The 24697-nt window shown below is 38.6% G+C and overlaps 1 long non-coding RNA gene across 3 annotated transcripts in view; it reads left to right on the plus strand.

Moving 5' to 3' along the window:
- The first annotated feature begins 7645 nt into the window (after positions 1–7645).
- LOC109144676 overlaps positions 7646–24697 on the plus strand; it is a 114208-nt gene continuing 97156 nt past the window's right edge. For all 3 annotated transcript variants that reach the window (XR_005603931.1, XR_005603932.1, XR_002045572.3), the window contains exons 1-2: positions 7646–7754; positions 11826–11952. This is a non-coding gene — a long non-coding RNA (uncharacterized LOC109144676). The remainder of the gene's footprint in view (positions 7755–11825; positions 11953–24697) is intronic.

The following is a 24697-nucleotide window of genomic DNA, read 5'->3' on the forward strand; positions in this document are numbered from 1 at the left end:
ACTTACTACTTCTTAGAAAACTCTCAGATCAGCAAGGGCTCCTAAAACTGCTTTCAAAAGAAAAGGCAATATTAAGTGATCATGCTGAGCTGCACTAATGAACACGGCTCTTAGGAATGACCCAACAGTAGGTTACACAACGAGAGCAATTGCTTCTTCCTCAGTGATCTAATACAATCTCTAACTCCTTATAAAAGCAACTTTACCCTGGATGGCTGAGTTATATGCCTCTGTAGGAGAACACACTCTGCAGCCACAGAGTTTTAGCTCTCCTTTTCTTCATCTTGCACCAATTTTGGCTGGGGTACAGTTTATTTTTTTCACAGTGGCTGTTACAGGTCTGTGTTTTGCATTTGTGCTTAACACAGGATTGATAATACAGAGATGTTTTTGTTATTGGTTGTGGCGGTGTAAGTGGCTCTAGCCAACCTGTCTCCTGAGGACAACTCAGACAACCAGGTGTGGTGGTCACCAACCCAAGTTTAGCATGTAACTTTGCAGTCATAGTGAGAACTCATGATTTCCTTGTTCTGGCTTTTGCATGTTTTCCCTCAGTTGGTTAATGTCTGCCCCTCCCTATTTTATGTATGAAGTTATGTATATTCATGTTCCTTCTTTAATATGTATCCATTCTAGAAAGTTCTTTGTTCCTCAACACCCCATTGGATCCTTCCCTAAGTCCCTCCTATGTGTTGTTCCCATTGGTTCCCTTGCTGTCAACCCCGCCTATCCCATTGGCTGAGATCCCCTTCCCCGCCTATTCCGTGCCCTGTATAAGATCCCTGGACCCGCCTACCAATTTGGCTGTTCGTCACAGTCTTTTTGCAGGAGTAAACCTGCGTGAAACACATACGGAGAGTCCCCTCTCTTTACTTCTTTACCTCTGCTCCTGTGCGCTTACTCGATCAGCTTAGAGGGAAGCTCCCTCAGGTGCGGAGCTCAGCTCTGTCTGCCTGCTTTACCTGTGGGTGTGTGACTGCGTAGCGTGGATGGGACCATGGCTAGACCTCTGGGCCCCTTTTTAGCTAGCACACAGCTCTCTGTCAATTGCTGAGCAGGGCTTACACATGGCCAAAGCCTTTCAGGCTTCTTGGGCTGCATGCTGGCAAGGAGGGTAGGGGTGTAATGGTGGACACAAAAGACTGATGCCCAACAATGGTAGCAAGCATTAGCAGTTTATTATCCCACAGTACAACTTTTTATACCTTTTCTCTATATCTCGCGCATAACACAGACTCCTTTTTTGCGTTCTAATTGGCTAACAAACATGTGCCTTCTATCCTTTTCTAATTGGTCACAAATCACTCTGCTTTTTGCTGTAAATGTCAACACATGTCTGCATTCTACATTTCTGTCTCAAAGTTGTTTATCTGTCTTGTTCAAGGGCACAGCTGCACCCCATCCAGGCTGAGGTTGCCCACAGCCCATTGCTGTCCTTCCACAATACCCCCTTTTTTTTTTTTCAATCTCAAATGCCATTTTTACCATCTTCTGCAGGGCCCTTTGCAGACAAGATAGCAAACAGGGTACAAGCATCTTTTGTGTAGTTTCCATTAATTCCTGAACGTATTTGGGAATTCATTTTGATTTGTTTTTTGAATCTATACAGCACATACCATCAAAATCTTCACACTCTTGTCCATGGGATAATAAGAAAAAAATCAATAGTTGCACTGTTTTTTAAAGCAGTGTGGCGAATGCTATCTACATCAGTGGCTAGTGCAATAATAAACTAGCAGCTATGCGTTCTCTTTCATTCCAAAAATGTATGTCATTGCTACAATCTACTGGTAGTGTGTTCAGTGCTCTCTGCAATCTATGGTGTGCAGTGTGGCTTGCAATGAGTAGCGTATCGGGTGTTACCATACCTAACTGTCCAATGGTGCAAGGCCCCCCTACTGTTCTGCTGGGGATTTCTGGATATGCAGGGTCTCCACAAAGCAAAAACAAATCTTCAGGCAATGCTCTGGGTTTTGCCAAGCCCTATTGTTTAGTTTAGTGCATGCAAAAGGGTCACCCAAATACTCTTGGTATTCCAGGGAGTCAGGTGAGCAGTGTAAGGTTTCTTCCTCTGAGGAGTCTCATCCAACACAGCCTGAACACAACAAGCAGGTGCCCACCAAACTCCTGCATCTGTGGAGACACAAGCATATCCACGTCCCCAGGTAACAAGATCCCACGGGCCCTCCCAGGCTCATATTTGCAAACTGCAAACCCAGACTGGAGCAGGGCCATGGGTCCTGATACTCAGTAACTCTAACAACAAAAAATGTGTTAAAATAACAGGTATTGTATGAAAGGGAGGGACAGTAAGATGGTTCAGTGTAAATACAGTTTTCCAAACTCTTGACTGTGGGGTTTCACCCTGCATTCCCCCTTTTTGTTTTTGAAGAAACACTTTAAGCATAAAATGAAAGTGCTCTATGATGGCTTGACCAGTCGGAGTGCTGGTGACATGGCGAACACCCCAAAGTGGCAAGAATTGTTGAGTGCACTGAGCTGCATAACCAGGACCATTATCAGTCTTTACAACATGTGGTACGCCTAAAGCTGCAAAGGCGCTGCACCAATGCAAAATCACATCTTTAGCCTTCTCTCCTGCATGTACAGAGGCCCAACAGACTTTAGAATAAATGCCCACAGAAACATGTACATATTTAAGGCAACCAAACTCTAAAATGTGCGCAATGCCAGATTGCCACAGCTGAAGAAATTGCAGCCCTCTGGGGTTCATCCCGTCATGAGTCATGGTGACATGTTGCTGACAGTCGGAGCATGAGGCAACTATATCATGTGCTGCTGCAGACGTAAGATGGAATTGATGTCATAGGGCATGAGCCCCTTGATGGAAAAATTGATGTGACTGAATCACCTGTTGCAATGTATCTGGTACCGGGGCCGTCCACACTGGGGCTGTCAGCTTATCCGCATGGGTGTTTCCTTCTACAATGAACCCAGGCAAACTGATATGACTACAAACGTGGACAATATAAAATGGTGCAGTTTGTTGGCGTAATGCAGGCCATAATGTTTTTAGGAAAGAAAACAGTTCATTGTTATTTACCTCTTTCAAAATGGCACGATCTAATTGACGAACTATAGTGCACACATGTTGAGAATCAGATACAACATTTAAATTTTCAGAAGGCCAGGCTGCAAAAGCCGTTTGACTGCCCGTAATTCTGCCAACTGAGGGGATCCATCCTGGTGGCCTATGAGGTCATGCCACTGATCTCCCTCCTTCCAGGTGATGACAACTTTTCCTGTTTGCCCTGATCCATCGGTAAACTGTGTGCCCTTGTAAGGGGGTCGATGAATACAGGGATGACTCCACAATTTGCAATTCTAGATGCATCTGCAAAAATTTATGTGCAGGGTGGTGGAATAATATTTTTCCTGGAAACTCTTCCATGGCCATTTGTAAAACAGAGCTATTGGCCATACACCAGTCCCAATACTCAGAGGTTAAGGGTACAGTCATAATGGCTGGCTCTTGCCCTGATAGTTGGACACACTGTTGTCTGGCTTTACAAATTACATGAGGTATCAGCTCTAAGTGGGTGGTAACCATTTTCTTGTGCTGGTATGATAAAAATACCCAGTCCAAAAAATGTAAAGGGTCCTGCCAACTATCTTGCCATTGGGCTGTGAGGCCCAGAGGATGATCCTGAGACAGTGAAAAAAGAACACTGACAAAAAAACCCCACTGAGATGTATAGTGGTAACTACTCTCCAGGCTTTTTTCTTTAATATTGCTAGTTCTATGTTCTTTAATGCTTCTTTAAGCACTTCTGGTGACAAGCTCCTGGGAGACAAGTAGGGATCACCTTTTAATAAATAAAAAAGTGGTACCAACAGCACGTTCTATAATTCCAATAATGGTCTGATCCAGTTAATTGTACCTAACAATTTTTCTAAGTCCCTGCATCTGATACTGTGTTGTTCCAACTTTGCTGCTGGCCTCAATCATGTCTACTAGTGTAGGATTCTCCAGCGTCAACAAAAGCTGCTTACAGTATGTATTTGCATTATCTTTAGCTAATTGCAAGAACAAAGTTTCTTGGGCCAATACGTTGTCAACTTGTTTCTTAATCGCCTCCATAAGATGATCTATAAATGTTACATGTGGCTCACTTGGTTTCTGCTTGACTGTCGTTCACGACTGATGAGGGTCCCTACATCTGGTACATGCTTCATCACTTGAAATGCAAGCTCTTTTCCTTGCTGTAACACTAAGGAATGCAGTTGGGCTTGTAGATGCGGGGTGTTAAGTGGAGGGTCCCCCATAAGCTGGGCTGGACCTGCTCCAAAAATGAGAGTCATCTTGAGAATGTTCTAAATTACCCATGGTGACCTCATTCACTAGCCGTCTCCTAGCCGTCTCCACTGCCACCCAAAAATAATCATCTGAGTCAGAGTGAAGCAAATTTGGGTCATCTGCCGACAGTCAAAAGGGGTTAGCTTATTAGTAAAGATAACTCGCAGCACAGTGCGAAAATGAGAAGCAAACCCATGCTGCATCCCCGTGTTTCTTAGATCTTTCATTGCACTCCAATGAAAAGGATCCCATTCATCAGGGCTGTTGCCATTATTTTGGATCGCAGGACATGCTAGATCTGCCAAAGCTGACTCTTGGTCTGCCAAAGCTGACTCTCCTGCGTCCTTAGCTTGTTCATACACTTTTGTTCAAAACCTCTTTGGATCCGCCCCCTGTACCTAGACGGCCACTGGTTCTAGAGTAAATATATCTTGCAGCAGAGCAGTGGTTGGCTGACAGCCTGCTCCTCCTGACCTTACTGGCCCCGACAGATTGATGAAAACAGGCTCAGGGGCTCTGTCCCAAGGCCATACTGGATGTGCCACCTCTGGAGGCATTGGAATGTCATCATCGAAATCAGGGGGAAGAGGATAACTCTCAGGCGATACTGGGGAAATAGGATCCTACACAGAAGCAGTCGCATGGGGAGTAGGAGACGAAGGGGAAGCAGCCACAGCCAGAGCACGGGGGTCGGCTGTGGGGGTGGTGGCTGCAGCAGCACCTGCCGCTTCTCTGTCAGTTTTTAATTGCAGTAATGAGTCCTGAACTAATTGCCATATCCATAGCGATCTTGTGGCTATTTTGTCCCCCTTTGTAGCTGCCTCCCATAGTGCTTGCTTCCTCCCATGTTTCAACAAAAAAGGCAGTCTGTACATCTGCTCTCACGCCGTTTCTTTTGCACCAAATGAGCAAGGTTTGTAGTGCTTGCTCCTCGTATTTGATGCCTCTCTCCTGTAATATTCACAGCAGAATGTTCAAAATAGATTTTTCTTCTGCTGACATTTGAGCCCCCATGTCTATGTTCCCAGTCGGTCATCTGAGGTCAGGTGTCTCTTTCTGCTTTCGTAAATCGTCTGGACTTTCAGGCTCTCACTCTCCACCTTGTACTGCTAGGCTGGGCTCCACCGCTGGCTGCTCTAAGGTCCACAGTCACGACCCTATCATGTTGGGGTCGCAGTTTAAAAGTGGATACAAAAGACTGATGCCCAAAGATGGTGGCAAGCATTAGCAGTTTATTATCCCACAGTACAACTTTTTATACCTTTTCTCTATATCTCGCGCATAACACAGACTCCTTTTTGCATTATAATTGGCTAACAAACATGTGCCTTCTATCCTTTTCTAACTGGTCACAAATCACTCTGCTTTTTGCTGTAAATGTCAACACATGTCTGCATTCTACACTTCTGTCTCAAAGTTGTTTATCTGTCTTGTTCAAGGGCACAGCTGCACCCCATCGAGGCCGAGGCTGCCCGCAGCCCATTGCTGTCCTCCCACAAGGGTGCACAAGAAACTGGGAGCAGACACACCTGGGACAGCTGATCCAAACAGACCCTACCATGTCGCTGTTGTACCAAGATGGCGCAAAGAATAACACGGATTCAGGATTGGGTTCAAAGTCCAGAGAATGGCTCTATTTAATTATATAATTCAGCTTTTATAGCTTTATTCGTAAGGGTAGATTAGATGCTTGACCATCTGCCTCCCAGAGGGATTGGCTGAATGTCGTAACACCCATTTTCAAAATATTTTTCCCAGTGTGGAAACAAAGGCACAAACAGGTTGTGCACCTGTGAGATAGTTTACAAAACACAGACTGCTTTCCCAGCTGGTTAGCATGAGAAAGGAGACTTTCATAGGCGGCTGTAAAAATAGGAAAATTTCTCTGCCACCTTCTCTTAGCATCTACACTACCAGACCATGTGGCATCATGCTCAACATATAAAGCTGGATGTCAAAGGAGGAAAAGAGGGGACATTTAAGGTGATGGCATTTGTCTTCCTAAGTCCCTATTACATGTGATGGGGCCCTGCTCTCCTGGAAATGGCTGAACACCTGCTTGCCCATGGAAAGCACTCAGTGAATCCTTTGTGTGACTTTGCCTGCATGTGCAACTTCTGCTTTACCTACCAACCTATTAATGTCTATCACATCCCATGATTTTTCTTATTTGTACTTCTATAATTCTCTGCCTGATCCCACCAGTAGTGTGAGTGAGTGAGCAAGCAGCTGGGTGCTTACTTGCCTGCTGGGGTTAAGCCATGTTGCCTATTTAGGCCAGGCTGTTCTCTTTCCCACTACATGGAGAGAGACAGATGTTCTCCTCAATGAGAGGAGATGAATTCTACAGCCATTAATACCTTTTCTTCTACAAACCTCACAGTGAATCAAGGCTTGCCTTTTACAATGAGATTAAAACCCAGCTGGAACAACTAAGTTTAATACATCGGCAAGGGAAAGCAAGATAGTTTTATAGAACCGTGTCTGTAAGTGTCCGAATAATAGCATCTTTATATGTAGCTCTAGGAAACACATATTCACGTACCAATAAATGGTAAAAGATTGTCTTAGAAGAAAGAGGCAGAATTATGGACAGTGGCTTTTCTGGGGATGCTGAATGCAGAGAGAAGGTGAATGTGTTTAGTTTCAGTGGTAATATTTCACAAGGATTAAATAAAGGAGGAGAAAACAACTGCATATTCTTGGAATTATCCTAATAATAAAATCATTGTTTCACAGATTAATCACTCAGAGCAAGAGGCAGTCAATATGAACCTTAAAAAAAAAGGTTGGGATAAAAGAAACAATCTTAAATTCTGTCCTTCCTTTTTACTGTCATAACCATATTTGTCCATAGTTGCTCTCCTGTTTCTTTTCAAACTCTCATCTGAATCTAAGACTGCTTAATTCTGAAAGCTTGACCTACACCTAATTGTTTCATCATTTGTTTGCCTAGTGAAAAAATCTGAATACCTTTTTTGCAAAAACACCAAGTTATCCCACTGAGGTAGAGAACAATTTTTATTTATTTATTACTTACTAGAAAACAATTCGAAATAATGTATTAATAAAGTAATCAGAGTGGTCAGTAGGCAGCCACTCTGTTAAATCCTTCTCATGAAAAAAAAATCCTATCAGTTATGTAACAGCACATAAAGTGTGCCCAGATCGTAGAACTGGAAAATACCATGAAAGCCAGATGGATGCAAATTCAGAATTTTATTATGGTGGGACAGGGGGGTGAGCAGGAGGGCTGGAGGGAGGGTGGGGCTTGGACGGGGGAAGTGCATCTGTTTGTCTGTTTTCCCTTTGTCTCCACATCTTGGGAAGAGCAGTCAGCCAGACTGCCTTTGCCACAGGGAAAGTACCCACTCTTCTGCTGGAAAATATTCATAGAGCAGAGGGAATAATCAAAAGAGCACCACTTGGGGTACAAGTAAGTGATGCCTGTATAATGTTGGCAAGTACGGTGATGTGAGGGGATTCAAAAATTATGTGAGTCAAAAGTAATAAACCTTAGCATTATCATATGGCCTTCTTTGGCTGTATATTAAGATACAGTTCTGTATGTCTCAGAAGTTACCATGTCTAAACATTAGATTTTACACAGCACCACTTTGAACTACTTACAGAAGCTAGATTATTTAATTTTAAAACATCAGTAGCAGTCAAGACAACATATTGTACTACACTACATATATGCAGGAGATAATGTATTATTAAATGAAACTACTATTTAAAACAGCATTATATTTACTGTTGTGATTTTTTTAACCAGTCAGTTCTGTTTCCTCAGAAATTAGTGCTCTTCTACTGGGTCTTAATATGAGTTAGTTTAGGAAAAGAAACTTTCATATCAACATTATTTTCAGCAAGAGATTTTTAAAGTACATTCAATGTTAATTGGAATTTGTGGTTCAACAGAAAAATTTAACAGTCATTTGTACTGTTAGAGACATTATTAGTCATCCTTTTCTCCCACAAATACATTTTATGGTTTGAAATGTCGCTACAATGGGCATTTTGGAGCAGCAGCCACAAGTTTGAATAGGAACAGGTTTAGCTCGTATTTTAACTTTCAAATACATGGAAGTATGTGTAAGTTCAAATTTTTCCAAGTGTCAGGGAACATTTGTCCGTAAGTTTTCCAGTTTGTTTTCAGTAACACTGTGTTTGTTGTGGTAACAATGGGCTTGGTATGGAAGCAAACAGCAGGTTTTTTATACTCTATGGTGATTCATTGTTGATTTTTTTTTTTTTTTTGATGTGGGAACCTACTTAACCAAGGGAAAGATAAATCTGTAAGTTACAACAAGAGACTCATAGGAAATGTTTTTCTTTTCTGTTTTCTAACTCAAACTTTGTTTGAACTATAGCAAAATTACTTAATACCCATGAGTCCAAATTAATTTTTATAGAACTGCAGCAACTTTTTTTTGTTCTCGAAGTTGCAGGAAACTTACAAAGCATATAAAGTGAAAATTGCATTTCTCTATGTCCTTTTAATACCATTTTATAAAATAGGTGTCAATTTTTCAAAACCTATCATATCTTCCAAACTTAAAGCCCAGGGTGGAAATATGTTCCCTTTGGATACACCAGTACTCACTCCCATGGTTCTCCTGCTCAAGTTTTGTTTAGTTTCTAAGGTATGGCAGTATTTAGGTATACTTTTCAGAAGATTTTCTTTAAGACTAAAAAAAACAAAGATGAAAGGCCTTGTTAGGTGAAAGCTTTCTTGAGCATTCATTTGAAGATAGCTTTCTTGTGAAAAAAAAATTTTGAGTTCTCATCTCAGTCTCAAAAGGAACAACAACATAAACCTATTGACTTCTGCTTTCATTAATGTGATTGGCTTTGCATACAGGGGGAAAGACTAAAATGACAAAATGTCTTAATTGCACCATGGTGTGAGAAAGGGAGGAAACAATTGGATAGCAAAAATTACCTGCAGGAGATGATGGTATCGATTGATTTTTCTTTTAATCCATCATCTGTTGGATAAGAGGCAATATTCCCATTAGAATCTTTGCACTGGAGAGAAAAAATGTTCAATACTTGAGAGAATTTAAGCAGAGAGAAGTTAAGTAGGCTCTGGCTTACATTTGTACACTGACTTGACATGTGCACTGAGTGGCCAGTAGCTCATTCGGTCTTTGATGAAGACTGCCTATTTTAAAGTAAATAAATTAATAGGTGCTACTCCACTTCTCTTATCCTATGACTTTGTCCAGGATTAGAAATAGAAAACCTCTAAATTAGTGGGAACAGGTCAGCTTGCCTGATTTTTGGAATACTATATTTCCAACTAGCAAAAGTAGAATTTCCCGGATCTACTGGGAAAGCTTTCAGTGTTTTTTGATACATCCAGCTGGCTTTCAAAGACAGATGAATGAATGAATCTGAATAGGTTTCTTTCTGGGAATAACGGTGACCAGTGACCTTCAGTGAGAATTACGTATTGAGCTTCTTCCCTTTAGTTTTTTCTTTTTGAATAATAAGAATATCATATACAAGCGATTTCTGTTGCTATAGTTGAATGAGGTATGAACTGCATAATATTTTTATATGGCTTTTTACATCAACAGACCAGTGAGAAAATTTGTACTCTTTAGCACAAAGGGAAAATACCACACAAAGACTTGGTTTTGATTCACAAACTAGTGAATGGTCAGATGTAATTCAGCTTTTCTGTCTCAGTGTAATGCTTTCTCTCCAGTGGAGGCAACAGCTGGATTGCTGTGTCCAGTTCTGATCTCCAAAGTACCAGAGAGACAGGGAGCTCCTGGAGCCAGTCCAGCAGAGAGCAAAGAAGATGATTAAGGGACAGGAGCATCTCTCTTATGAGGAAGGGCTGAGGGAGCTAAGCCTATTCATTCTTGAGAAGAGAAAACTGAGATGGGATTTCTTTTATTCATTGCAAAATTCTCAGCTGAAATGCCAGGGGCAATAAAGTTTAGGCTTTGTTAAAAGTAAAAACAGAGAAAGAGAGAAAGGCAACTCTGAGACTGTATTTATAATGCTGTTTTTTCTTTCAAACTATGTGGATATTGCTTCGTTTTTTGCCCTTTTGTTCTCCCCCTCCATTAAAGAGAAGGTCGTGGGAAATACTCATAACAGCTCATAATTATTTTCCATCTCTCTTCACCCACCTCTATGGCTAAACATTCTGGGAAATAATACATACAAAGTTGCTTTCTTCAGGAATTACAGTTACCATGTTATTTTTCCTGGCATTTGGACATACTATGATAAATAAAATAGAAAAATCCCCACCTGGCAAGGGTGCCAGGTTGGCAACCGTGTGGGTAGGAAAATCCAGCTTCACTGCATTTTTTATCTTTCAGTTCATCATTGCACAGAGAAGTGTATTGCCAGAGGATCAGTGTCTGGATATTTTTGTTATCTTTTCCATTTCCAGATACGAGGAAAAATAGACTGGATTTAGTAATTTATGAACCACAAATATGTTTTCAAGCAAAAATGATGGCAGATTTGTTTTATGAAAAATCTGAAGCATGGATGAATGAGAATCTTAGTACTCTATAAATTACTTTAATGCCATATGGACAATACGATTACTATTGCAAGCAATATCAAAGGGCCATTAATCATGAGAGATTCATTGGAAAAAAAAAAAGCCAAACCAGTGAAAACAACAGAATAAACTATCTTGGAAGTCAAACATCTCTCAAGAGTGTTGATAATTGGGTGGCTTAGTTTTCTGAGAAACTATTCTTTTGTTTCTTAACATCTTCAAGCATTCTTGGAAGGGACATTATGCCTACATGGAAGATCCCAATGGAATCTGAGGATAATAATTTTTAATTTTTTAAATTCTGCTTTATTTCTGTCAACTGAGAAAATAAATTTTTGGATTTACTGGCTTGGTTCCAGTGGTTCTTTTTTCTCTTCTGTAAATAAAAATTCTCTGTGGACTTGAAAAAGGCAAGTCTTGGTTCAGCACTATGTATGTCTTCCATGTTTTAATGAGTCTGTGCATTCAAACACATAATGTGATACTTTGAGATGTACATTACTCCACTTGAGACTAAACAATGTAGCTTACAAGATTGCAGATTAAAGACTGTCCATTTTATGAACACCTTTTTTAATTTTTAGAGAGAGCAATAAAAGCTGGAGTACATAAATTTGTTATTCATCCTATTAAAACTCGTTTTCTGTTACCTATATTTAGTTACAGTGGGCTATTAAATATAATTATCTAGCACTTCTGAAAGTCAGTTTGCTATGGAAAAGTAATGTAGCTATTAGAATGACAGTCTTTTAATGTACAGATTTAAAAGCACAATCTAAAACTTTAGAAGAAAATAAGAGCTGTATCATGGTTTCCTCAACATACATGAAACACAGGGAAGCTTCTGTGTATATTACATGAGCTATTACTGATACCTAAAGAGGCAGAAAATTATTCATATCCCGGTTTTGTTTCATTTTTCTGTGCTTTCTTTTCAGAAGACTTATGGTTGTTTTCTAACATTCACAGTGTTCTTCTGCCTATCTAAAGGAAGATGGTCAGGTCATTTTCTAAATTTGTATGTAACTGCAGAGCTGAGAAGATTTACTGAACTCAGAATCTGGAAGATAAACACTCAGGACCTTCAGGCTCAAAGGTACTTGCTTTCTTATTTACTGCTAGTTGAGTGTCTGAGAGAAAGGCAATAGCTTTTTCCAAGTTTGGTAATATCAGACTTTGCTGAAGTAGATACTGCTTGAAATGTCACCTTCAAGTACAAATTGAACATGTTATTTAATTAAGACTTTCTGGTCAATTATTCAGACTGCAAAATAATGTAACATCCAGATACAACTCCTGTAGGAGCAAGACCTTTTGAGGATTTACGGTGAAAATACCTACAGAATATTTCAAAATTAACTGAGGAGTTATCTTACAAATATTTTGCAAAATTCACTAACTGATAATCAAGAAATATATTGATAATCTAAGTAGCAATTTTTCATCTAAGGTAATATGTGTTTGCTGTTTTGGTTTGATGCCACACAGTATTATTATCAGAACTGTTCTCAAGATAAAACACGAAAAACCCACAAAACCAGAAAAAAAACCACAAAACCAAACAAAAACCTCCAAACCAAAAAAAAAAAAACCCAAAAAACGAACCCAAGAAAAAAAGCCTTTTCACAAAAGCCAAATACTATGACACTTAAAAGAAAATTGAGATTTTTGCACTGGGTAGTTAGGTAGAAGTTATAGATGAGGTAATTGAGTCTGACTGGATAAATTGCCTTTAGTTTTATCTTTCTGGACAACATGACGTAGTTGACATATCCCACCACACAGAGAAGCATATCACTTGTGTGTGGGGTGAACAAATCCAGTCAGCAATATAGTCTCCTGGGATTATTGTCAGTGACAGAATACACACTGCTAACAGCTGTCATGCTCTTGGAAGAATGCTATTTTGCAATCCTTAAAAATATTAGTTTTAAAACAGATTCACAGACAAATCCTAATTTCATGTTAGGAATGCAGTATCACACCAGTCCAGCCTTGTCAAGAAGCGAGCAAGAATTTGTGTTGTTTAGTGCTGTACTTTTCACTGGTCCATGAAGTACCAGTACCACTAACTTTTTTGTTAGTTCATAGTCAGGTTTCCCTCACAGTCTGAGATAAAGCCAGTTTTCTTGTTGTGAGGGCTCCTGCCTGAACACCTTTCCTGGGGATGTAATGAATAGGAAGCCAAGGCATTGCACAATGGGTGCCAGATGTCACTTCACAATTTCTCCTCATAACGGAAAAATGTGCCTCCAAATTGAAGAAAGCCTGAAAGTTCTTGAGACAGTTGCTGTCCAGATATCCTTGATGGGATATCTAGACATTTGATCTTGCCAGCACAGCCAGAGGAAGGTGAAGAGTTGAGGGATGCCTGCAGCAACTATCAGGTCAGCAAGTTCCTTGCTGGCACAGGGAAGTAGCTATGTCTTACGTGCAAGAGACTTTACAGAGACTTCTAGGAAACCATCCCACATCCTGAGTTGTGAATACTGACTTCTTCAGGAAAGGAAAGAAATGGAGAGGCAGCTGCACCAGAAATGAAACTTAAGGTATTCACAAGATGTGAAAATTTCATAACTAATTATTTTCTAAGAGCCCATTTACTGACAGATGAATAAATAAAATTATAAAAAGTTTGGCTGAAAAATACTACCACTTGAAGTCATGTCCTATTTGATTGCATGTCATCAAATCAAGTGGAGAACTGACAATATCTGACATGTAGAAGGTTGTGGCCAGCAAAGCATAATGCTAAATGTCAGGAAAAAGATACAATAAATCTGAAATCTGTTGTATCACACAGAAAGGTAGTATTAAAAGTCAAGGACAACCAGTCATCTATTCCAAAATCTTTGGTAAATATCCTGTGTGAACATAATTGTTATTGCCCAACTAAGTATGTTTTTATAGATTTACCCAACTCTTTTCAGTTGGTTGAGGAGATGTGAGATAATGCAATTATTGCTAATATCAAGACAAAATAGTGGTGTGTGCTGCTCTTGAAAGGCAGCCTGGATGTACTCTGACAGGGGGAGGATACACATGGAAGACGCCTGCAACATCTGGAGACATTGGTCCAGTTTGCCCAATGTCCAGCAACACTTTACACCCTATTGCAGGCTGATGTTTACCAACATCAATCATAATCATGACAGCTGCCTCCCACCCTGGTAGAAGGTGTGTGGAGGGATGTACATGCAAAGACCTGACTATCTTTCATGGCGGTCACACCATGTCCCAAAGTGCCCCAGCCCACACACCCTTAGAACACTTCTAGGGAAGGTGATTCCACCACTTCCCTGAGGAGCTTGTTCCAATGCTGGACCACCATTTCAGTGAGGAATTTTTTTCTAATATCTAATCTAAACCTCTTCTGGTGCAACTGGAGGCCATTTCCTCATATCCTGTCACTTAGTGCCCGAGAGAAGAGACTGACCTCCATCTTGCTACACCCTCCTTTCAGGTGGTTGTAGAGAGCAGTAAGGTCCCTCCTGAGCCTTCTTTTCTCCAGGCTAAACACCTGCAGCTCTTCCAGGTGCTCTTTATACCCTTACTCAGCTTCATTGCTCTTCTTCAAATACTACTGCGGGTATAGATCTTGATACACAGTCAATGGGCTTGCATGCTCAGGTTGTTGGAAAGATAAAGTGTGATTATTTCAAAATAACTTTACACAGGAAATTTTATGTAGAAATCTTAGCACTAATATTAAAATCAAATATGGAACAAAAATATTGGAAGTACTTGTTGTTGGTATGTATAAATTCTCTGATGAGATGGGATCAGATTAGTACCTTTAGTTCTTACTGTGATCTGTCCTAAATTTTTATGACTTTATCTGAGCAGTTAGAAAATATCTGGCATAGTAAAACTCCACCTGTTTTCTTAAAATGGATTATAATTCTTTGTAGCTTTTGTGCTAATGTCTTGATGTTTTGCTTAACTGACAAATTTAAAATCAAAATCGAATTAACAAGGTCAAGAAATGCAAAGGAAACTATCCTTTTATATAGTACTTGCAATTGTTCATTTTATGGTAAAAAAAGTACTATATAATTCACATTATTAGAACGAATAAGGATATCCTAGGGTTTAATTCATGTAGCAAAATCAGACATATTTTTGTATAAAATCTGAAAATGAGCCATTTGTTAGAAGTTAATTTAGGTGTACAGTATTACTACTATGTTTAAAGATTTAGACCAGAAGTTTTCAATCCTTAAATATGAACAATAGTTCAGTAAAATACAAATTCAGTTTCGATTTTCAAAGTGATGCTAACTAATTTATGTGGTCTTCTTAACAGCATCATTTTAAATGAGGCATAAGAATGTAATAGCAAAAATTAATTTCCATACCCAGAAAGCCTGTTGGATAATCCAACATAGGTATAATCCCAGATTATTGATGATTACGGACTGCAGAATTTTAAGTAAAATGAAGGAAAAAACTGCATAACATTTTTGTAATTAATACTTCTATCCTGCGTGCACCAATAAAGTATGTTTAAAAGTTGCTATGACAAATAAATTTTAAAGATTTTAATTTGACAAACTTTGCCTTCACCACTGGTTCAAGGCCAGAAAATAATTTTCTCTTATATTTGAAATGGGTGACACTGCCTTACTTTATAGATAGCTTTAAAAAAATACTGTAAAACCCACAGCAACAAATCATGATAATCAGCTTAGTTTAGATTTTTCCCATATTTCAGAATAATTTATTTCTATATGCTTAATACAGATGATAAGGTTTCATTTTTGAAACCAAATAAGTCAGCTACATCCTTAAGAAAAATCACTTAATATTTTTCAGATGAATTTTTTCCTCTTAAATGTCTTTGAGATTAAAACATGTTAACATATGTGACACAACAGTTTGTTCATATTGTTGACTGTCCTGGGACAGCCGTAAAACTACAGAAATACAGATAAGGATTTTGACATAGAATCTGGAAGGGTGTAATGAATATTGCCAGCAGACTTTCAGTGTTGAATCACCACAAGTCCATACATTTTGTGTTAGAGCTATCAACTGAAGAAAAATTCAGTCTGACATGATCAAACCCCACCTTAGAAACATAGCTCTTTTCAGATTGAAACCAATGTTATAGCATAGCATGTGTGTGAAATTTTTTCAGCACCTTTCTGTTTACTTTTTCATGTTTTATATCATCTTACTATTTAGATGTCTAGAAAACAAGTCAGAGAACTTAGATGTAGGGAAAAAAATAAGGCTTTTTATTCAATTCAGAGGAAAGAAAATAAAGCCTAAAATAACAGTTGGCATACTCATAAAGACATAATTTATTAAGCATCTATTAGCAAAAATAGGAAGTGCATATGTACCAAAGACACACACCATGCTACTACAGTGTATCTCTCATAGCACTACCTACTGAATGTAATCAGAGTAGAGAAGCCCCATCACAATTCCTCACAAACAGTTATGAAGGGCAGAGGACCAGCTGACACAAGCAAACTGTCGCAAAGGGAGGACTTTTATTGACATGATGTAGCTACTGTGCTAGTGGTTTTCACATTGTACTTTGTTTCACCAGGGTAAAGAAAAAAAATAAAAGAAAATTACAGCCATGCTCCAGCTCTGGGTGGATATGGTACCACAAACATTTTATCTCCAAAAAAAAAGACTTCCAGACGTAGATGCTTTGGTCTGTGTTTCTGAGGTACATCTACAGATTTAATTAGCTTTCACCCTCAGAGCCTGTTAATCCTGTGCAAACTGCCTGGGTCATGCACAACCTGAGTAAGTGTTGACACTCAAGGGAAGGTAGAAGGAGAGAAAAATTAGTCAAAGCTAAGAGAAAAGAGCAAATAATTTACACTGGTACAATTTACTGGTAAATGAAGAATTCTATTTTCAGGGCTTTTTTCCTTTAAGTCTGCAAGTTCTGTACAACATAGTTGTACAAGTGTCTGCTCAGAAATGAGTATCCCAAGTGGAAGAATTATATGCTGGGCAGGTAATGGCTTCATCTGTGTATAGATCTTGACAAAGGATGAAATTACATAATTTATGGTCCTGTCTGTATGTGAAAACCAGATCTTGCCTGGTAGGAGGCTGCCATTGGAATGCTGGAGTAGGTAGCAGCATGCAAGTGGTAGTAGCACATGAGCTATGAAAGTCTATAAGATGGATATGGCAGATGAAGATGGGGAAATGGTGATACTATCAAAATTTTGGTTCACCCAGACAGCCACTGGCTGTAGCACCAGGAGTGTGGTTTGAGGGTGCTGCAGTGCAAAACCACAGAAAGCATAGGTTGGAAGATACTTCTGGTGGTCATCCAGTCCCATCTCCTGCTAAAAACAAAACATCAGTGGTGTGTCATGTCACTCAAAACCTTTTTCAGTCAAATCTCCACATCTCTTCGGTTAGAAGTGCCACAGTGGAAATCTTTTCTTTTTCCCTTGCTGTAATTTAAGCCTGCTACCCTTCATTCTGTTGCTGAGTGCTTCTGCCTCCTGGTATGCCTGGTTCTCACTATCTGTGTTCTGCAAACTCAGTGCTCTCAGCCTCTCCTATTACATGTGCTCCAGTTCCGCAGTTATCTTGGTGGACATCCTAAAATTTGTCAATATCTTTTTGAACTGGGAGACACAAAACTCAGAATAAGAATCCAGTTGAGGGTTTATGAATACTGAATGCAGGCAAACAGCCACTTCTTTATACCTGCTTCCTAGACTTTGCCAGTGCAACCTAGTATGTAGTTAGCCTTCATTACTGCAAGGACACACTGCTGACCCATCTTCAATTTGTTGTCCACTACAACCCTCAAAACTTTTTCTTTAAAGTCCCTTTCTAGCTGTCACTTTTTCAATTTGTTCCTCATATGGACATGACTGCAAGTGTTGTTGAATTTTGTGATTACTATCATCTCTTTAGATAATAATCTTGAGTTCCTTTTGACCTTAGTAGGTCCCTTCAAATAGCACTGATCCATACAGGTGAGTCTCATTTGCAAATTTGCAAAGGAACTACTTCCCATCATGTGAGTTGCTAAAGACATTAAATGGTCTTGGTTTCAGGATCAGCCCCTGTCAAATTGCCTGACAGCATTTGTAACCAACATTCCAGCTGTCATCACTAGCTCCTGAGCATAACAATCCTGTCACTTTTTAACTCCCCAGTAGTCCATTCATCCAGTCTGTACCTCTCTCTGGTTATGAGGATGAGAGACACCATTCTGAAAAGCCACAGTGAAGGTTAAAAACAGCTGCTGCTCTCCACCTGTCAGCCAACACACCAAGAAAGGGCAGGAAGGTTGGTCATGCACAGGATGCTCTTCATAAATCTAGGCTGACTATTCCAGCCTTGTTGTTTTTGAATATGTGTGCTCTATGGGTAGAGACTGTCATGAAGTGGAGCATGTAATTAAAATCCAAGTGCCCTAATATTTCCTTCTAACATAGCAGCTAAGCTGTGTGCTTTGAGTGTGCCTCAATAGTTTGGTGCACCAAGGAGTCAGGAAATAAAGTGCTTTCAAAGACATCTGAAGAGCAGTGAGGGTTCCCCCTCTGGGCCAAGTAGGACCACACTGGCTAATACATCCAGCTATGTATGACAAAGAAGTACTTCTTTCAGTTTCGGTAGAAAAAGTACTCTGCCTTGTACTTGGCTTGGCTCATGCAAACTGGATTTAGGCCATAAATCATGGAAGTGCTTATTTGGGTTTTGGATTTAAAACCTCTCTTGTGAATGCTGTAAAGAGCTATTCTGTCTCACACTTCATTAAAACTGGTATTCTGATTCTCTATATCTTGCGACATTCCAGTTGCCTCAAAGTGTGCGTTATTTTTATATGATCATGTGGAGATTTCATAAGGAGAGTGATCTCACATCCTGTATGCGTTGCTTTTTTAACATCTTGACTGATGGATGGTGTATTTTCGGCACAGCATTCAGAGCAAGACATACTATATAGATGAGAACAAAATTTACAAAGCTTATAATAATTTTTTTACTTTCTTGAATTGCACTTGGAGCCCAGCCCAATGACAAAAAAAAAAAAAAAAAAAAAAAGCCTAGAAAAAATTTTCAAGATTACATGCCATGCAGTTTTTTTCTTTCTTTACAAATAATGCTGGTGTTTTTTAAATACTTGCTTTGAAACGGGTATCTTGCCCTAATACTCCATAATTTTAAACCTGACCACCACTGCCCTCAGTTAAATTACAAAGTTGTTTGCGTGGGTTGATTTTGCGCAATTAGTCTGTGCTGCTGGCATATACATTTCATGTTTTGTTAGAATAATTAGATTAGAAAGTTTTACAGGGTCAATATTAAACATTGTTAAAAGGAAAATTATTTTTCCCTAACTGCAATCTGTAACACCTCACTAGAAAAAAAAGAAATTTTATTTCATCTAGCAGTGGGATTACCCATCCATTAAAGTAGTCTTCCAAGACAGATGAAATGTGCTGTTTCTAGTTTGCAGTATTTTGAAATTCTGATCCAATTTTTCTGAAGATTCTATTTTTTTGTGTGTGTCTTTCATAGAATCCAGTCCATAGATGTACCCTAGCAAGGATAAGGAAGCTCTGTCCCAGGAACTTAAAGCCTTTTGGTTCTTCAAGAAGGCTCTAGGTCACTCAGGACTTCCAGATAGTCCACTGTAGCCCCAGGAGCCAAAATCCTGAAAGCCAAGAAGGAATTTGAGGAGACCAGGGATTCTTAAACTACTTTTAGGAAATGATAGTCATAAAATACTGACTCAAAAAAACCCCAACCAGTAATCCGGTTAAATATTATCTTCTATTAAATAGAGGAATCCAAATATTTAGACTTTGTCTTAGGATCCCTATCAATAACCACGAAAATTATATATCAATGTTCACTTTAATGCAGAGTTGTCTACATTCACAAAAAATTTTTTACTGGAGACATGGCTCTAGAAAGACAACACTGATTTTACTGGGGCAGCAAAGTTGGAGGGAACATAGCAACTCAGTGAACAACATGATGAGCTTTGACATATGCACTGTGCATTCCACAAACGAGTTGTCCAAACCAGTCAACTCTACAGCAGAAATGGGCTGAAGAAGAGAAAGAAATGCATATAGCCAAATACACTAATCAGAGATTTTTCTACCAAATTACTATTGAAGTCTCTTGACAATAAACAAAGGCATACTAATTTTAAAGATTTAATTTTTTAAATGAAATTGTGTACTGAAATGCAGAGATATATTTTTATTCTGGGAGGAAGCAGTTCGTGTAAAGAAGTGTGAGAAAAGCGCTGTAAATCTCCACTTAAGTAAACCAAAGAAATAAAAAAGAGGTGAATATGAGCTTGCAATATACCAGAATTATATAGAGTACAGTGTTTTGAGTTAGGAGGGATCTTTACAGGTCATCTTGTTTAAACCTGCCAATAGATCAGGTTGCTCAAAGACCTATCTGACCTGAACACTTTCCACATCTGGCCTTTAACACTTCCAGAAGCTTCCCTCTCTGGCTTTCTTGTAGGCCCCCTTCAGGTACTGGAAGGCTGCTATAAGGTCTTCCTGAACCTTTCTTTCCTCTGGCTGAACAACCCCAGGTCTTGCAGCTTTTCTTCATACTAGAGGTGCTCTAGCCCTCAGATCATCTTTGTGGCCCTCCTCTGGACACACTTGAATAGGTCCATGTCCTTCTTATTCTGAGGAACCCAGAGCTACATATAGTACTCCAGGTACAAGGGCAGAGCAGAGGGGCAGAGTCCCCTCCCCACCCTGCTGCCCATGCTGCTTTGGATGCAGCCCAGGACCTCTGGGCTGTGAGTGCACATGGCTGGATCATGTCCTTTGCATCAGGGCTGCTTTGCCCAGCCTGTTTTATGTTTGCAATTGTCCTGATCGTGGTGCAGGACCTTTGACTTGGCTTTCTTGAGCTTCATGAGAGAACCTTATCAGAGACCTGCTTCACAAGCCTATCAGCATCCCGCTGGATTGTATCCTTACCCTACTGCATGTCTATTTTACCACACATCTAGTACAATTCCCTTGAAATGAGCAGGGACAGAATGGTATGATACATGAAATCATATAATTTCTAAATAAAGCTCCTCTTACTATTTTTCTAACTTTTACAATTTTTTGCTGTTATAGAAACCAAAAGTTTTCAGAAGCAAGAAAAAAAGAAAAAATATAAAAGAGCACAGTATCAATTCCACTGGATTTTGACCTGCCTTTTTTACAATTAACAGCCTTTCTAGAAGAAACAGAAGAAGATTATAAATTTATTATTAGTCTAATCCAGAGCAGAGGGAAAATCAGAAAAGCTTATAATCATGCCAACCAGAAAACCTGCTTTCAGGTCTGCCTTCAAACTGAAGAAATCCTTTTTATGCACAAAATCTTTCAAGTTTTAAAATAATTCTGTCATTCCAAAGCAAATGAAAGGGATAATTTCTCAGGGAAAACCCTTCAGTTCATTACCGTAAAGGAGGCCTATCAGTATAACAGTAATGTGTTATTAAATAACTTAAGATTCTCATGTGAACATCAGTTTGTGGCTGAAGTGAACCCTGTTCCTCAACAGAACATTCATGCAATATATGGGACAAGAAACAGAAAAATTATTCTGACTGTATTGTGGAAGTTTTCTGGGTGTTTTTACTCAAGACTGTTTAATGAACTCAAATTAACTTAAGGCTTAAGAATTCCAAGCTTGTGGTAGCAGAAATAGACAGGACACTTTGACATATAGTGTCATTATATTTTGTATCTGTAGCATGGCCTCACCTCTTGAACCTTTCGTTCTTTTAATGTGACTGAGAACCTGCCCTGTTCTTTTCTGTCCATTGTTGCTCATTCTGTTGTACACTTCTGAAATGCCATGGAGATATTCTTCCTGAGGCAGGGAGCATAAAAGCCCTAATTTCCACAACAATGTGATGTAATCTGACAATGCGTCATTAAATGTCATCTACTATAAACCTGAAAAAAGACAAATAGCTCTAGCGAAGATTGTGTAGTAGCACAACACAGCCCTACTTCACTATATAGAGAAAAAAAATCACTATCCTGACCTGCAACTAAATGTCACTTTTTACCCTTGCTATGCTTACTCAGTTAGGAATGCTCAGTGTCTTGCTGCCATAATAACAAAAAAGACCTGAAAGTGATAAAGAATAAATAAATTACTGGTGGAAAATAAAGCACATTCTATTTACAAAATACTTTAGCTATAGTTAACTTGCAGAAACAAATACTCAGTATTATTTTATCCCATATGATATGCTTTACTTCCAGGTTAAAAACTTTTTGCTGTTGATTTTACATACCTTTTCAGGCTAAATGTAACCTTCATGCTTGATAAGAATGAGAACACCTTTTTTTTTTTTTTTTTGCATACATTAGAAATCTGTCAGAGGGCTTCATTTCAGCTGGAATGAGTAACATCCTGTTCTTACGCACTAAGCTATATTTCTCATCAAAACCCCTTCACACCATTGTGGAAGGAGGAAAATGGCTGGTGAAGCAGCATACAATTTCTTTTTTTTTAGTAACTGCTGCTTTATTCTTTGCTTTTATGTGGAATTAACATTATGAAAAAGAGATGTTTTATGTAGTAGTTACTCTGATGTATTTTAAGCAGCCCGAGACTGGGAAATCTTGACATAATGAACAGTTTCTGCTTTGATAAAAGACAAAAGAACTTTTTTTACTAATTCTTATCCAGACTAAATAATTGCCTGAAATATGATGATTTTTTTTTTAGCATTTTGGATTTCTACCAAACGTGAGGAGATCAGCTTCATTTTTATGGTTTCACTTCATTATTAGGTCAGAATTATGTTGCTGCGTCCATTTGCTGAAAGATTAATTTAGATTAAGTTTTATAAAGATACATATTATAAAATGGGAACATAAGGCTAAATGTTTTAGCGTGGTTTTCATTTGCAAAATGGCATTTTTTCTGATCTGTTCAGTTAAATCAGGTAACTGAAGGGTTTTGAAGCTTAGCTGCTACCTAATGAACTTTTACAAAGAAGCAAAGACAACTGCATAATTCTGAACTTAACGCATACCACTGAAATTAAAAGTTTGTACTAAGTACATCCTCCTCAGGATGGGGAGTGCACAGTGTCCTTTTCCAAGGAGACATCAACTTCCATTGCAAGACTCTCTCATGTCTTGGGGTAATGACCTGCCTGGTGCCACCCAAGCTTCCCATCACACTGGAAGGGAAGTTGCTGGGTGGGCTCTGCTGCAAGACTGCTTCCCAAACACAGCTACTGACCTGTCTCTACGTTTTTCTTCCCACTCCTTCCCTAATACATCCCTTCCCCTTTTGTAGAGCAGGCATGACCCCATGGACCCTAAGTTTCAAAAATGTTCCTGTGCTTCTATCTTGGGGTGACCCCAAAATTGTCCAGTCCTGCTCAGCTTCCTTGCAGTACTTAAGGCCATGGTGCTCTGTTCTCCAGAAAACAGGGAAAAGATAATTGTCCTTTCTGAGTGCTATTTAATAATTAAATTGGAAAGAAGTGTTCATCTTCTTCCTTGGCTGCAAGAAAATACTAAAAATATAGAGGCAAAATGTGAAAAGAACAAAGTTGAAGCGGTAAAATAAAAATATCAATAAATGGAAAGGAACTATTATATAATTTTGGATGGAAATTCAAAAAATATGATGCATAAAACCAATGAAAATTACCTAAAATGAAGAAAAAAAAATCTTTCTCTCATGCTTCCCTCTACTCTCGAACTCTGTGATACCTTCTTTCAGAGTCAAATATCACAAGTATTTATCTTTTATAAATATGAGTGAACTCACAATATGTAGCAAATCTGTATGCTCTTCTATAAAAGAACGGTTAAATACTGCATGTTAGGAGATAAATGCCTTAGAAAAATAATTAAAAGTTAATAAAATATTTGCTGGTGATCAGATTCAAATATTTTAGAGGAAAATTATATCAAAAAAATCAACTAGCATAATTAATTTCCATCTTTTTTTCTTCAGAAGTTTCACAAGCTAATGAAGCTAGCTGAAGCTTCTAAACATTTTCATTCCCTCTAATGCAAGACCAAAACACTACATAAGTCTTAATGATTAGTTGTTTGCTCTAGAAGGAACAGAGTGTAGGCATATGGCATTCTCACAGAAGTGCTAGCATTGAGGCACAGGACTTGTGGTTCTTTCATGCAACAATTCATTTCAATTTGAGCAGCACTGCTGCTTCATGACTGTAAGAAATGTACTCTAAGCTTCATAGTTATAACAGGAATCAATATATATCATTGACAATTTTATCTAAATTAGAGTTAATAAGGACAATTATAATTTTCCTAAAAAATTGAATCTTTTTTTTAATTATGAGATAGACATATTCACTAACTGTTAGTAGCATATATATTGGTATAAAACTACCTTATGAAAGTAATGAAATACTGTGATTAAAGCTTTTTTTTTGCTTATGAGGTACTAGATACAGTTGATTTAGAGCTGAATGCATTTTGATTATATCATATAGCAATATAACATTATAATAATGAAATTTACATTTTATTTCAATTTCTTTATGACTCTCAGAAAATTCAAACTATTACATCTCTTCCTGGAATACCTATTTTATTTACATTTGGAGTAGGGATAAGTTGTGACTGTTTTGCATCAACAAGGAAAAAGAAATAGAAAAAAGTATTCACTTATAGCATGTTTTCATTTCAAGAGTGAATAATTTGATAACAAACAATTCTGAGACAATTAATTATGAATCACCACCCTCTAATACACTTCAGCATATTTTCTTCAACTCTATGTCTATTTTTCATTGTAGAGGAAGACTAGAAATGTCATTTGTATGTATGAGAAAAAATTTATTTGTGGAT

This window comes from Corvus cornix, chromosome Z (genome assembly GCF_000738735.6).
Source record: "Corvus cornix cornix isolate S_Up_H32 chromosome Z, ASM73873v5, whole genome shotgun sequence".
Classification (NCBI taxonomy): Eukaryota; Metazoa; Chordata; class Aves; order Passeriformes; family Corvidae; genus Corvus; species Corvus cornix.